Below are 12,922 nucleotides of genomic sequence, written 5' to 3' on the forward strand. Positions count from 1 at the left end.
TGATGAAGGGAAGGCCATACTTAAAATTTTGGTGATCTAGATTTATAAAAAAAATATATATTTGTTTCACTTTCTAAACAGATTTCATATATTCACTGATTCTGTATTATCTCTTTATTATTCATTTAAATTAACCACCTGTAATAGAAGCTTCTTAAGCTATATTTTGAAAACATAGTGCTTAGTGAAAAATAAACAATCAGATTAAAAGATATACCTTTATTTATTTATTTTATTATTCACACTTATAGACCGCCCCCTCTCCCGGAGAGGACTCGGGGCGGTGTACAGTCACTAAAATACATTATAAAATACATACATAAACAATTAAATTAATACTGGTGAAGGAGGTTATGAGACTGTAATCGAATAATAAATATAATACGTTAAAAGCCTATAAAACCCTTAAAACCCAATTAAAATAAATAAATCCCGGGAGGTAAAACTAAGACAGTGCCAGGCCAGCTGATTGAAATAGGTGAGTCTTTAACTTTTGCCGGAAGGAGCGGAGGTCGGTGGTGGTTCGAATGTCTGGGGGGAGGTCATTCCAGAGGGTTGGGCCCATCACAGAGAAGGATCTACTCCTAGGTGTCGCCCGCTGGCATTGCCTGGCAGACGGCACCAGGAGGAGCCCCTCCCTGTGTGAGCGGATAGGTCGCAGGGACGTGTGTGGTAGGATGCGATCCTGCAGATAACTAGGTCCTCTGCCATGGAGCGCTTTAAAGATGGTAATCAATACCTTGAAACGCACCCGAAAGGCTACAGGTAGCCAGTGCAGCTCGCGCAGGAGAGGTGTTACGTGGGAGTAACGAGTACTTCCCATAATAACCCGCGCGGCTGCATTCTGAACTAGCTGCAGTCTCCGGATGCGTCCCAAGGGAAGCCCCATGTAGAGAGCATTGCAGTAGTCCAGGCGAGACGTCACCAGCGCATGAGTGACCGTGCGCAGGGCACTCCGGTCCAGTAGGGGGCGCAATTGGCGCACCAGGCGAACCTGGTGGAATGCCCCCCTTGCCACGGCTGTCACATGGTCCTCCATTGACAGCCGGGCATCAAGGAGGACACCCAAATTGCGCGCCCGTTCCACAGGGGACAACTGTTCGCCCCCTATGGCCAGCGATGGAGTCAGCTGGCTGAACCGAGGTGCCGGCAACCACAGCCACTCGGTCTTGGAGGGGTTGAGTTTGAGTCTGTTGTCCCCCATCCAGACCCCGACGGCCTCCAAACACCGGGACATCACTTCGACAGCCTCGTTGGGGTGGTTTGGGGTTGAAATATACAGCTGAGTATCATCAGCGTAGAGATGGTATTCAACCCCAAAACCACGGATGATCTCACCCAGCGGCTTCACATATGCGTTGAACAGGAGAGGCGAGAGGACCGACCCCTGTGGCACCCCACAAGTGAGTGGCCTCAGGGACGACCTCTGTCCCCCTGTCAACACACATTGCTTCCGGTCAGAGAGGTAGGAGCCGAACCACCGCAAAACGGTGCCTCCGACTCCCATCCCCTCCAACCGGCGCAATAGGATACCATGGTCGATGGTATCAAAAGCCGCCGAGAGGTCTAATAGGACCAGGATAGAGGAGCAACCCCTATCTCTGGCCCTCCAGAGATCATCGACCAACGCGACCAAGGCTGTCTCGGTGCTGTGCCCGGGTCGGAAGCCGGACTGGCGTGGGTCTAGATAATCGGATTCGTCTAGGTGTCGCGGGAGCTGCTGCGCCACCACATTCTCAACAACCTTCGCCACGAAGGGAAGGTTGGAGACTGGACGATAGTTAGCTAGCTCCATTGGGTCGAGTGAAGGCCTCTTGAGCAAGGGTCTCACCACCGCCTCTTTCAAGGCGGTTGGTAAGTAACCCTCACCCAATGATGCGCTCACCAGGCCCAGGAGCCAGCCTCGTGTCACCTCCCAGGCTGCCAGTACCAGCCAGGAGGGGCACGGGTCCGTTAAACAAGTGGTGGGTCGCAGCCGTCCACGCAACCTGTCCAAATCCTCGGGGGCAACAGAGTCAAACTCCTCCCAGAGTGGTCTCTCAAGACTCGCTGTTGGCGGCTCATCTGGTCCACTGACGGAGGTCCACCCGCTCCGGATCTGATCGATTTTGTCCTGAAGATATTCCCCAAACTCCTCTGCTCTACCCTGTAAGGGTGTCTCCCGCACCCTCTGCGATAGAAGGGAGCGAGTCACCCTAAACAGGGCGGCAGGGCGGTTATCCGCGGACGCAATAAGAGCAGCACAATGTCTACGTTTGGCCGCTCTTATTGCCACAAGGTAAGTCCGCAAATAGGCTCTTACCTGTGTTCGGTCAGATTCGGAGCGTGAGGACCTCCACCTGCTCTCTAGACGTCTCCTGTGGCGCTTCATCACCCTAAGCTCCTCAGTAAACCAAGGAGCCCGGGTGGGTCGATGCCGCAGGAGAGGTCGCAAAGGCGCAACCCGGTCCAAGGCCCCAGTCGTCGCCCTATTCCAGGCGGTCACTAGGTCCTCGGAGCGGGAGCGGGACAAGGCTACAGGAATTGGCCCAAGCTCCGTCTGGAATCTATCAGATTCCATCAGGTGCCTGGGGCGGTACCAGTTTATAGGGTCTGGTTCCGCCTCCTCGCGGTGGGGGATAGCGCCAGGGAAGTCCAGCCGGAGGGATGAGTGGTCTGACCATGACAGGGGCGTGATGACTAAATCCCCTATTCCCAGATCACTCGTCCACTGTTCAGATACAAAAATGAGGTCCAGTGTGTGGCCCCCTTCGTGAGTGGGGCCCTGCACTAATTGGGTCAGGTCCATGGCCGTCATGGAAGCCATGAACTCCCGAGCCGCCTCGGAAGCCGCTCCCATTGACGGCAAGTTGAAGTCCCCCATGACCAAGAGTCTGGGAGTCTCAACTGCCGTCGCAGAGATTAGCTCGAGGAGCTCGGGCAGGGCTGCTGATGCATAGCGAGGAGCCAAGTATACAATCAGCAAGCCCCACTGCCTCCCTGGGCCCCAGTTCACACCAAGGGACTCACACCCGGGTATCTGAGGAACAGTGAACTCCCTCGGCTCTAAACATTCCCGCATAACCACCGCCACCCCTCCACCCTTACCCAGGGCCCGAGGCTGATGGAATGCACGGAAACCCGGTGGGCACATTTCCACGAGGGGTAAACCACCCTCGTGGCCCAACCAGGTCTCCGTTATCCCTGCAAGGTCTAGCTCCCCCTCTGAAATCAACTCATTAATGAGGGGGGCCTTGTTGGTGACAGACCTTGCGTTACAAAGCATCAGCCGCAGGCCCTGGCTCTGTATGACCTGTCCACCTAGACTGCAGGGGTTGGTACAAGCGACCGGGCGTAACCAACAGCCCCGGTCTCCCAACCGACCTTGAGGTCTTATCCTGTCCTCGCATCCCCTCCTCCCCGCGACCGTTACAATAGGGCAACCCTCTGCTTTAGTGACCTTTATATTCCCCCCCGCCACCGCATCCCCGTCCTTCCTAGACTCACCTGTCTGCCTGGCTCCGGCCCTTCTCCCGGTCTGATTAGGCTTCCCCCCCACCCTGGGACCCCCTAAAAAAGATAAAAAACATTTTATTAAAAATCCCCTTAGCTTCCGGTTCCTGCACCTCTCGGGGTCCACGAACCCGTCATCAAGGCGGGCCCTTGCAAGAGCCAAGGGCCATGCCTGCGAGAGAGGGGCCTCCCGCAGGCGGAGCAGGTCTGACCTCGAATAAATTGTTAATAACCCAGTGGGGTAAGGGTGCTGATGATAAAAAGTTGGTAAACGGGGTAGAGTCTCAATAGGAAGTAGGAGGCCTCAATGTCCAATGTCCAGATTAGTACTTGCATGAGGGGGGGGCGGGAAGTGATCGAATATCCTCAGATGGTAAGAGATGGCTGAGAAGACAGAAAGATAACAGAAAGGTGGGGGACAGTCCAAGGTGGTTCCAGATGGGGGGGGGCGTTCTAGGCCCGATTGTCCTTGGCCTAGGTAACTGTTCAGGCCTAGGTACTGTTCAGGCCTATCCATGGCCTTGAGACAGGGCCTCCAATGGCCTCCGATGTTCCAGGCCACCCCAACCGTTATTTATACCTTCGCCCTCACTCCTGGTTTCCATCCAGACGCCCAAATGGGCACACTCCACCTTGGCCCCCCACGCGGCGCTCCAAAGTTCTCCACGGATCATGAGATGCTGCATTAGGATTAGGATAAAATTCTCCACAAAATTCTCCACAATCCACAATCCTCCAAGATCGTAAACTTAACGTCCTCTGCTGGCGCCGGGAGGCCCGGGGGGGGGGCATGGGAGCAGCCAGGATACAGCAGATACCAAAAAGGAGTCCCTGGCCGCGGCGCCACTCTTCCACTCGTCCTGCTCGCAGCCGTCTCCAATTGCCTCTCCCAATTGCCTCCCAATTGCCTCCGGTCTTATTCTCCTTATTCTCCTCCCCGGCGCCTCGTTCTTCTCCCCAATGCTTTTTCTCACCGCCAGCGCAATCCTCACGCCGCGCTGCGCCACCGCCATAGCTTCCCAGCTGTTTCCACGGCCGTTTACAGCCTCACGCCGCGCTGCGCCGCCGCCATAGCTTCCCAGCTGTTTCCACGGCCGTTTACAGCCTTCCGTTCCTCCTCTTCCTCCAATCTCCCCCGACCACCCTGGCGGGCCAAAACGAGCCCAAAACAAGCCAGGGTGGTCGAGCTGTCGAACTCTCGGCCCTCCGATGACATGAGGGCCGGCAGCAGTCCCTTACCCAGTCGGGAGCTCCATGGCTTTCTTAGGAGCTCAGGAGGCGACCGCCATTGCCGGAAGCTCCTCCTCCTCCTTTGTTATTAACTATGTGTAAATGACATAGCTAAGACAAAGGCATATATAGTTTTAAAGGATAATTATCATGTTTTTGGAGTATAAGACACCCCCTTCCCCAAATGTGGGTGGAAATGTCTGTGAACCTTATACAGCGAATATTATGGCAGGGAGGGAGGGGTCGTGGTGCGGCGCTGATCAGATGTTCTAGAATTGGCTGCGGTGGTGGTGAATGGGCAGAGGTGGCAGGGGAATGGGCCGCCATGGCAGGGAATGGGCTGCAGCAGTCATGAACAGACTGTCACAAATGGGTGGCAGGGAATGGGCCACAGCGAATGGGCCGCGGTGGCAGCAAACATGCTGTAGCAAATGGGTCACAGCAAACGGGCCAGATGAATAGTGGTTAGATGCTGGGAGGCAGAGGCAGATTCACCTCCCTTGTTTTCCTCCCCAAAAGCTAGGTGCATCTTATAGTCTGGATCATCTTATAGTCCGAAAAATATGGTATGTTTCCCTTCCCAATTCTCTGTAATAGATATTAAACTAATGCAACTTCTTTAAGCTTTGTCCCCAGAAGAAGATAAAATTGCACCTATTTTTTTACTGATGGGGTCTAGGAAGCAAACTTATATATATATTAGGTGATTGTCAGTCAATCAGTTCAGATCGCATTATCATAGTTACATTAATTGGATCACATCCAATTTGGAGTTACTTGATCACACCCACATTTTTTCCAGGGACTGCTTTCTATCCATTAAGCTTTTGCACCTGGTAGTTATTTGGAAAGCTTTATTATGTCACTAGCTGCTTTCCCATTAAAAGGCAGCAAATCTTTGGTTTGACTCATCTACTTAGTCTGTGTTTTAATAAAATAATAGAAAAATAGGATTATAGGATTGGAAGGGACCTTGGAGGTCTTTGGATAGAGTATTTTATGCTATCTTAAATTGGCAGGGAATTCTGCAATGAAGTGGCTTGCTTTTTCACCTATTCTTTTGATGCAGGGCTGGCGTCTCTCTGAAAAGAAATACAGGTAGTGCTCGACTTACAACAGTTTGTTTATTTACAATGGCACTGAAAAAAGTGACTTATGATCATTTTTCACACTTATGACTGTTACAGCATCCCCACAGACATGTGATCAAAATTCAGACACCTGGCAACTTATTTATGACATTTGCAGTGTCCCAAGATCAAGTGCTCCCCTTTTATTACCTTCTGACTAGAAAATCAATGGGGAAGTCAGATTCTCTTAACAACCATGTTACCAACTTAACAGCTGCACTGATTCACTTAACAACTCTGGCAAAAAAAATATCATAGAATGTGGCATGTCATTTAACAAGTGTCTCACTTAGCAACATAAATTTTGGGCTCAGTTGTAGTAGTAAGTTGAGGACTACCTATAACTCTGAAGCCAGAACTGCAATTAGTTGTTTCATCTAAACTTCTCTGGACAAAGAGAAACCAAAGTAATTTCCCACGTCTGCTCCAGAATTCAGCTCCTCTTGTGGAAGTCTGCAGAATCCAGAAAGACTGTGTATGCACTTTGTGAGTAGGAGCACTGGAAGCGAAAAAAGATCAAGCTTTAAAATTGTGAGTCACCTAGAGTTGCTTAAGATGGGCAACCATATAAACCTTTTAAATAAACAAACAAGGAATTTTAACCCCTCAAAGTTAACTAAATAGAACAATTGATCCAGGGATGGGTTCCTGCCAGTTCTAACCTCTTCTATAAAAGAGGTCCCACAAATCTACAGTGCTGTTTAGAACTGGTTCCAGCTCCCTCCCTGTTAAGGAATATAATTTCAACCCTTGTGATTAATGGTGATGGATTGTGGCTTCTCCCTGGAAGTATACCTCTGAGTAAGCAAAAATAAACCCGAAGCAAGATCTAATAAAAAGTATTTTAATATAAAAGAAAGTAAAATACAAACTTGCTAACTGAATTAATTACATCTTAGCAAAGCTATGTGCCTGCCTCCTTCGGCAGGCGAACAGAAGATCAGAAGAGAAAGTTAAGAAGGAATGTGAAGTGCATGCGCACTAAATCATTTGCAGATAACTGTGACCTGCGCAGTAAATCTTCAGCGCAGCTAGCAAACCAATTAACGCAGTGACACCCCTTCTTTTGCTAGTTGGGCTGATGACATCAGATAAGGCACATCTTCTTCCGCAGATACTCGTGTTGAGCTGCTGGAAGCGGTTTGCTGAGCATATCAGCAATTTGATCATGTGTGGATACATATTGCAATTTAACAAAACCTTGTTTAACTAATTGCTTTGTGTTTTGATAACGAATGTCAATGTGTCTGGACCTAGAACCTGTGAAATGTGATTCAGAAATATAAATCACCGATTCATTATCTTCCATCACGGTGATTGGTTGAATCGGACGTGTCCAGATATCTGCGATCAAAGCATCAAACCATGTTAGAGAATCACATGCATCTGAAACACAAGCATATTCAGCTTCAGTAGATGAACAAGAAACAAAATTCTGTTTTCTCACTTGCCAGTAAACAGGACATCCATTCAGGAACATCATGTAACCTGAAGTACTTTTGCGTGATTTCTTATCACTTGCCCAATCAGAATCTGCATAACAACATAATTCTGCATAATCAGTATGTGTTGGTTGTAGCAATAACTTCATGTGTTTAGTGTGTTACAGGTATTTCAATAACTTCTTAACACATGTCCAATGAAATTGTTTTGTCTTACCTATGTGTCGTGATAAGAGATTAACACTAAGTGCAATGTCGGGTCTGGTCCAACTACTAATGTATAATAGTGACCCAATGACTGAATGATATAGTGTTTGATCTTAACTATCAGGACTTGGTTCATGTGTTAAGTTGTGAAAATCTGTTTGCAAAGCAATCTGTTTGCTTTGTTGTGTTAGCATCTTTCATGTTGCAATGATGGAAAACGTGGTCAATTTCCTCCTCTTGTGAAAGACTAAACCCCGTCTGTGTTTTGTCAATCTGAACACCTAAGTAAGTGCTAATATGACCTAAAGATTTCAATGTGAAGTATCTTTGCAAACTTTTAGCAAAAATCTCACTCATTTTCTTATTTGGACCAATATAAACAATACCATCAACATAAACAAGAATTATCTCATATGTATTGTTAGATCTTTTTGTGAACACGCATTCATCAGTTTCAGATTTAATAAAGCCCATTGAATTTAGTTTGTCACTAAGACATAAGTACCACATTAAACCTGACTGTTTCAGACCATAAAGACTTTTGTTTAGGAACCAGGTATCCCCTTCTTGCTGTTGGAATCTTGGGGAGGCTCTCATGTAGATCTCTTCATCTAGGTCAGCATGTAGATAAGCCGTGTCCACATCAAACTGGAAAACTTCTAAACCAAGGATAGTTGCAGTGGTTAAAGCAATTTTTACACTTTCAGTTCTGACTGTTGGTGAGTAGGTGTTTGTGTAGTCCTCAGGATAATGTTGAGCGAAACCCTGAGCTACAAGTCTAGCTTTGTACAATGAGTCACCATTCGGTTTCTTCTTGATTCCGTAGACCCATCGAGTGCCAATGACTTTTTTGTTTGCTGGAGGTTATGCAGGTGTAAATACATTAAGTTTCTTTAAACTGTCAATTTCATCCTGCATTGCCTCATACCATTTCTCTTGCTCTGAATCAGGAAGCTGCTTGATTTGTGTGAATGTATCAGGAGGAAGTGTAACATTGCAAATCAAAGGCAAGGGTGTTTTTGTCAGTTGCCACGAATATCGTTGTGGAGGGATTCCTTTTATGACCCTCTTGGAATGTCTCGGAACAACAGTCCATTCTTCTTCTTCATCCTCGTCCTCACATTCGTTGCTAGCATCAGCATTTGCGGCTTGCGAAGACGGAACATCAGGTTGTGAAGAACTGGTAGAAGGAATATCTGCCTGTGAATATTGGTCATCAGGCTGCGTGGCATCTGCAACATCATCTCTAGAAAAATAAAGTCCAGGATCATTGGAATGAATCCTGGACCAGTCAATATCTTCCTCAAAATTAGCAGATTGTGAAATCACAATTACATGTTTAGGGTCAATAAATTTGCTCCATTTTGAATTATCATCAATACCCATAAATCTCAGTCTCTTTCCTACTGGACCTCCTTTTCTTCTTTGAGCTGAGGGAATGTTCACCATAGCGTATGAACCAAAAATGTGGAGGTTCTTGAGATCGGGCTTGTAGCCATACATCATGAAGAAAGGAGTTTGATTTATTACACTGCTCCAAGTACGGTTGACAATGTAATTTGCATATTTGATAGCTTCACCCCAGTATATGTTACTGAGATTAGCATCTTATTAATTAAAAGAAGAGCTTTTCAAATTTTTGAAAAGTTATGAATGCCGACCCTGGGCCAATGATTTCTCTTTTTATTTTGGGAATTTAAGAAATTATTATTATTGTTAATTATAAGCTGTTAAAAGTATGGTTCTCAAAAGCAAAAATAGAAAATAAATAAAATTTTATTTGGAGCTTTTAACAGCTTATACTGGTAGTTTAAATGGGGCATACCATGTTTCCCTGGAAATAAAACAGGGTCTTATTTTCTTTTGACCTTGAAATAAGCACTTGGCCTTATTTTCGGGGAAGTCTTATTATTTTTGAGGTGCAGGAGGCGGCAAGCATGGTCAACTCATGGCTGCTGCTGTGTTGCAATATTTTCAAGGAGTGGTTATTTTAGAACATGTACTCAAAAGCCCGATTGGGCTTATTATTCGGGGAGGTCTTATTTTCATAGAAACAGGGTAGATAAAATCAAGAAATTAATTATGTTAATAAATATCTCAATTACATTCTCTATTCAGCATGATAAAAAATTTCCTGACTCAGTGGAGACAGCATCCTTGTGTGGGTTATTCTTGTACCATCCAATAGAACTGAGTCTGCAAAGTTTAAGTCCTGCCTCTTCCTGCTGAGATTCCCAGCTTTTCTGACTCACCACCACTTGAACAAGACGTGCTATTGATCTCTCCTTTAATACTGTGCTACCTTTTTTTCTTTTTTCTTTTGAGTTTTCTGGTCCTTTTTGTCTTATTTCTCCTTTCTTTACCTTGAGGTCCCTAAGCTTCCCCTCTGTTGATTCCTTGCGAGGCAGCTTAGCTCCCCTGGTATAAACAATGACCACGAGACGTCAGAAGGCAGTGCAGGTGGCTGCCGATCGTAGGAGGGCATTTGCGGCTGCAGATGCCCCTAGTAAGTGCTTAAATGAGGCACGGAGGTTGGGGGGAGGCTTGCAGAGCCACGTGGAGCCTTTGGAGCCTTGTGTGGGTGCAGAGAATCGGCTTCTCAGCGCCGTTTCCAGTCACATGGGAGCGTGGGGAGCCAGACTCAGCTTCTCCACGCCATTTCCAACCATGTGGGTGCACGAGGAGCCGGGATCAGCTCCTTGGCGCCATTTTCAGTCTCGGGGGGCACAGAGAGCCGGGAGCAGCTTCTCCCCACTGTTTTGAAGCTACTAGAGCACTTTTCAGCACTTGTTGAATCACGGTATCCATTTTGAGTGCCTTTTTGGCACGAAAAGGCTTGGGCCACCATTTTGGAAGCTGCCTTTAGTGGTAGCTGCCATTTTGGGTCCCAGCCATTGCCCGAGTCCCTGGGGATTTCCTCTAGGCCACCCCTGGATGCCTTCTGGGGTAGGCATTGAGACAGCAGGCCCAGGGAACAGGCTTTGGATTCAAACCCTGTCAGGATGCTAACTGGCACAACGTCATACATGTGAGGACCAGCTGGAATTGAAGGCAGACTGTATCAGTTCCCCCTCCCCGACAAAGTTAGGGGATCAGAGACAGGACTTGGAGGCAATTGATCAGCTCCTTAGGAACAGGAGCTGCCAACCCTGCCTTCCTTAACAGCTTGAGGTCTTTGGCACAGAGACCAGTGGGTCTCTTGTTGTGGGCTAGGGACAGGCCCAGGTATCCTTGTCCACAGGGGCCATTATATGCTCTCATTGACCCAGGACCCGGGCCCTAATGTGCCCTATGTGGGGATTGGCACCTCCATTATTTTAACCTTAGTTAGCTAGTCAGATAGTGTCAGCTGCTATGGAAGGGGGTGCAGGAGAGGCCTCATCTCTTCTGTTGGATGACCCTCTGGAAGGCCCATCGACCTTTCACCGATCCAGCAGGTGCAAGTCCCCTCCTCCCAAGAGGGGAGGCAATTCCAAGGGCAAATCTAAAGCCACACACAGGGCAGAACTCAGAAGACAAAAGGCCCTAGAAAAACAATTTGACAAGGCCCAAAGGAGGCACAAAGGCAGTCAGACACAATGGTTAAGGCAGTGCCAGTTCCAGCTCCTTCTGAGCCATGGCCACATCCTCCTTTAATAGGACTGCTCTCCTGTGGCTCCACCAATTGAGGGACAGGATCCCGGCTTCAGATTTGAGGTGTCACCAGGACCTCAATAAGTTGAAAGCGGCCCTTCAATTCTCAGCGGATGCCTCCATTAATGCAGCTGATGCCAAGAACAAGTGGTGCCTCACCTCCGAACCTTTTGCAGGGAACAAACTGTTCAGGGCTTCCCTTGAACCCAGACTTATCGAGTCTTAAGGATAAGAGGAAAATTCTCCCCTCTGTTTTCTGCAGGACTGAGAACCGGACCGCTCCTTATCATCGCAGGTTGTCTTTTTGGAACCCGGACAGGGGATATGGGTTCTCTCGTCTGGCCAGACACTACTCAGGACATCAAGGTCCCCAACAGTTGCAGGACAGGATGGGTAGAGGTTACCAACGATCCCCCCCTTCCAGGAAATTTTATTGAGGAACAGGAAATTCCCGTCCCATCCACAGACAAAAGTGACTGCGGCTGGAACCTTCCCATCGGCGGTTGATTGGCCTTCTTTGCCGACCGATGGGAGGAGATAACGACAGACACCTGGGTCATGGAGATGGTAAAAACAGGTCTCTCCATAGAATTTCTCTCTTACCCCCAAAGCATTTCCTCCTCTGTTCCATGTCCTGCGACTGGGAAAAGAGACGTCTGGTAGACCAAGCAATTCGGCATCTCTTGGACATCCAGGCCATTCGGCCGGTGCCAGAGGAACAGCAGGGACAGGGGTTTTACTCCCTTCTGTTCATCATCCCAAAAGCTTCAGGGGGCTGGAGGGCGATCCTCAACCTCAATGCCATCATATTGTCTATCAGTGGTTCAAGATGAACTCGTTAATGACCATCTTGGAGGGCATCCACAGGGATGACTTCCTGACTTCTGATGAAGGCCTACCTCCACGTCCCAATCTGTCTAGAGCAGCGGTTCTCAACCTGTGGGTCGGGACCTCTTTGGGAGTCGAATGACCCTTTCACAGGGGTTGCCTAAGAGCATCGGAAACACATATTTTTGAAAAAATACAGAAAACATAAAATAATTTTATGGTTGGGGGTCACTGCAACATGAGGAACTGTATTAAAGGGTCACAGCATTAGGAAAGTTGAGACCCACTGGTTTCTCCACTTCTGCTACCGGGGGCACAACTACCAATATCAGGGTCTCCCATTCGGGTGCTTGTCCATGCCCAGGGTATTCACCAAGCTACTAGCAGCCTTGGCGGCCCACCTACAGGGCCATCCCATACAGTTAATGTGCTACCTGGATGACATTCTCTTGTTGTCCAGGTCCCCAGACCAGGCCTGCAGGGATCTGTGGGAGGCCGTAGAGGTTCTGGAAACCCACGGCTGTTTCTACTTTCTGTGGGAGGCCGTAGAGGTTCTGGAAACCCACGGCTTCTCAATCAACTACTCCAAGAGTCACCTAGTTCCAACCAAGCACATAATTCACCTGGGCGCTCTCATAGACACCCGTCTAGGTCAGGTATTCCTGTCGGAGGAACGCCAGCAATGGTTTCCCACAAGCTTTGGTATGTCCCACACAAGGATGTTGTCTCCACTGTCATACTGTCAGGAAAATGTAGCGTTGTCTTACCTGATACACTCATTTTCTGAAAATGTGGAGACAGCATCCTGCCCCACCATTAGGGTCCAGGCTGCTATTTAGGGAGAGATCATTTCTTTTTACGCACGTCTATCTGCATATTAGTTCCATCATAAAAGCTGGGGATCTCAGCAGAAAGAGGTGGGATTTAAACTTTGCAGACTCAGTTCTATTGGATAGTACA

General features: G+C 48.1%; 1 protein-coding gene across 4 annotated transcripts in view; it reads left to right on the forward strand.

The window, feature by feature from the left end:
• Positions 1-12,922, forward strand: part of SLC4A7 (solute carrier family 4 member 7) — a 110,539-nt gene that overhangs the window by 11,919 nt on the left and 85,698 nt on the right. The gene's annotated exons all lie outside the window — the stretch shown is intronic.

This window comes from Natrix helvetica (assembly GCF_964273705.1).
Source record: "Natrix helvetica genome assembly, chromosome: Z".
In the NCBI taxonomy this organism is placed as follows: Eukaryota; Metazoa; Chordata; class Lepidosauria; order Squamata; family Natricidae; genus Natrix; species Natrix helvetica.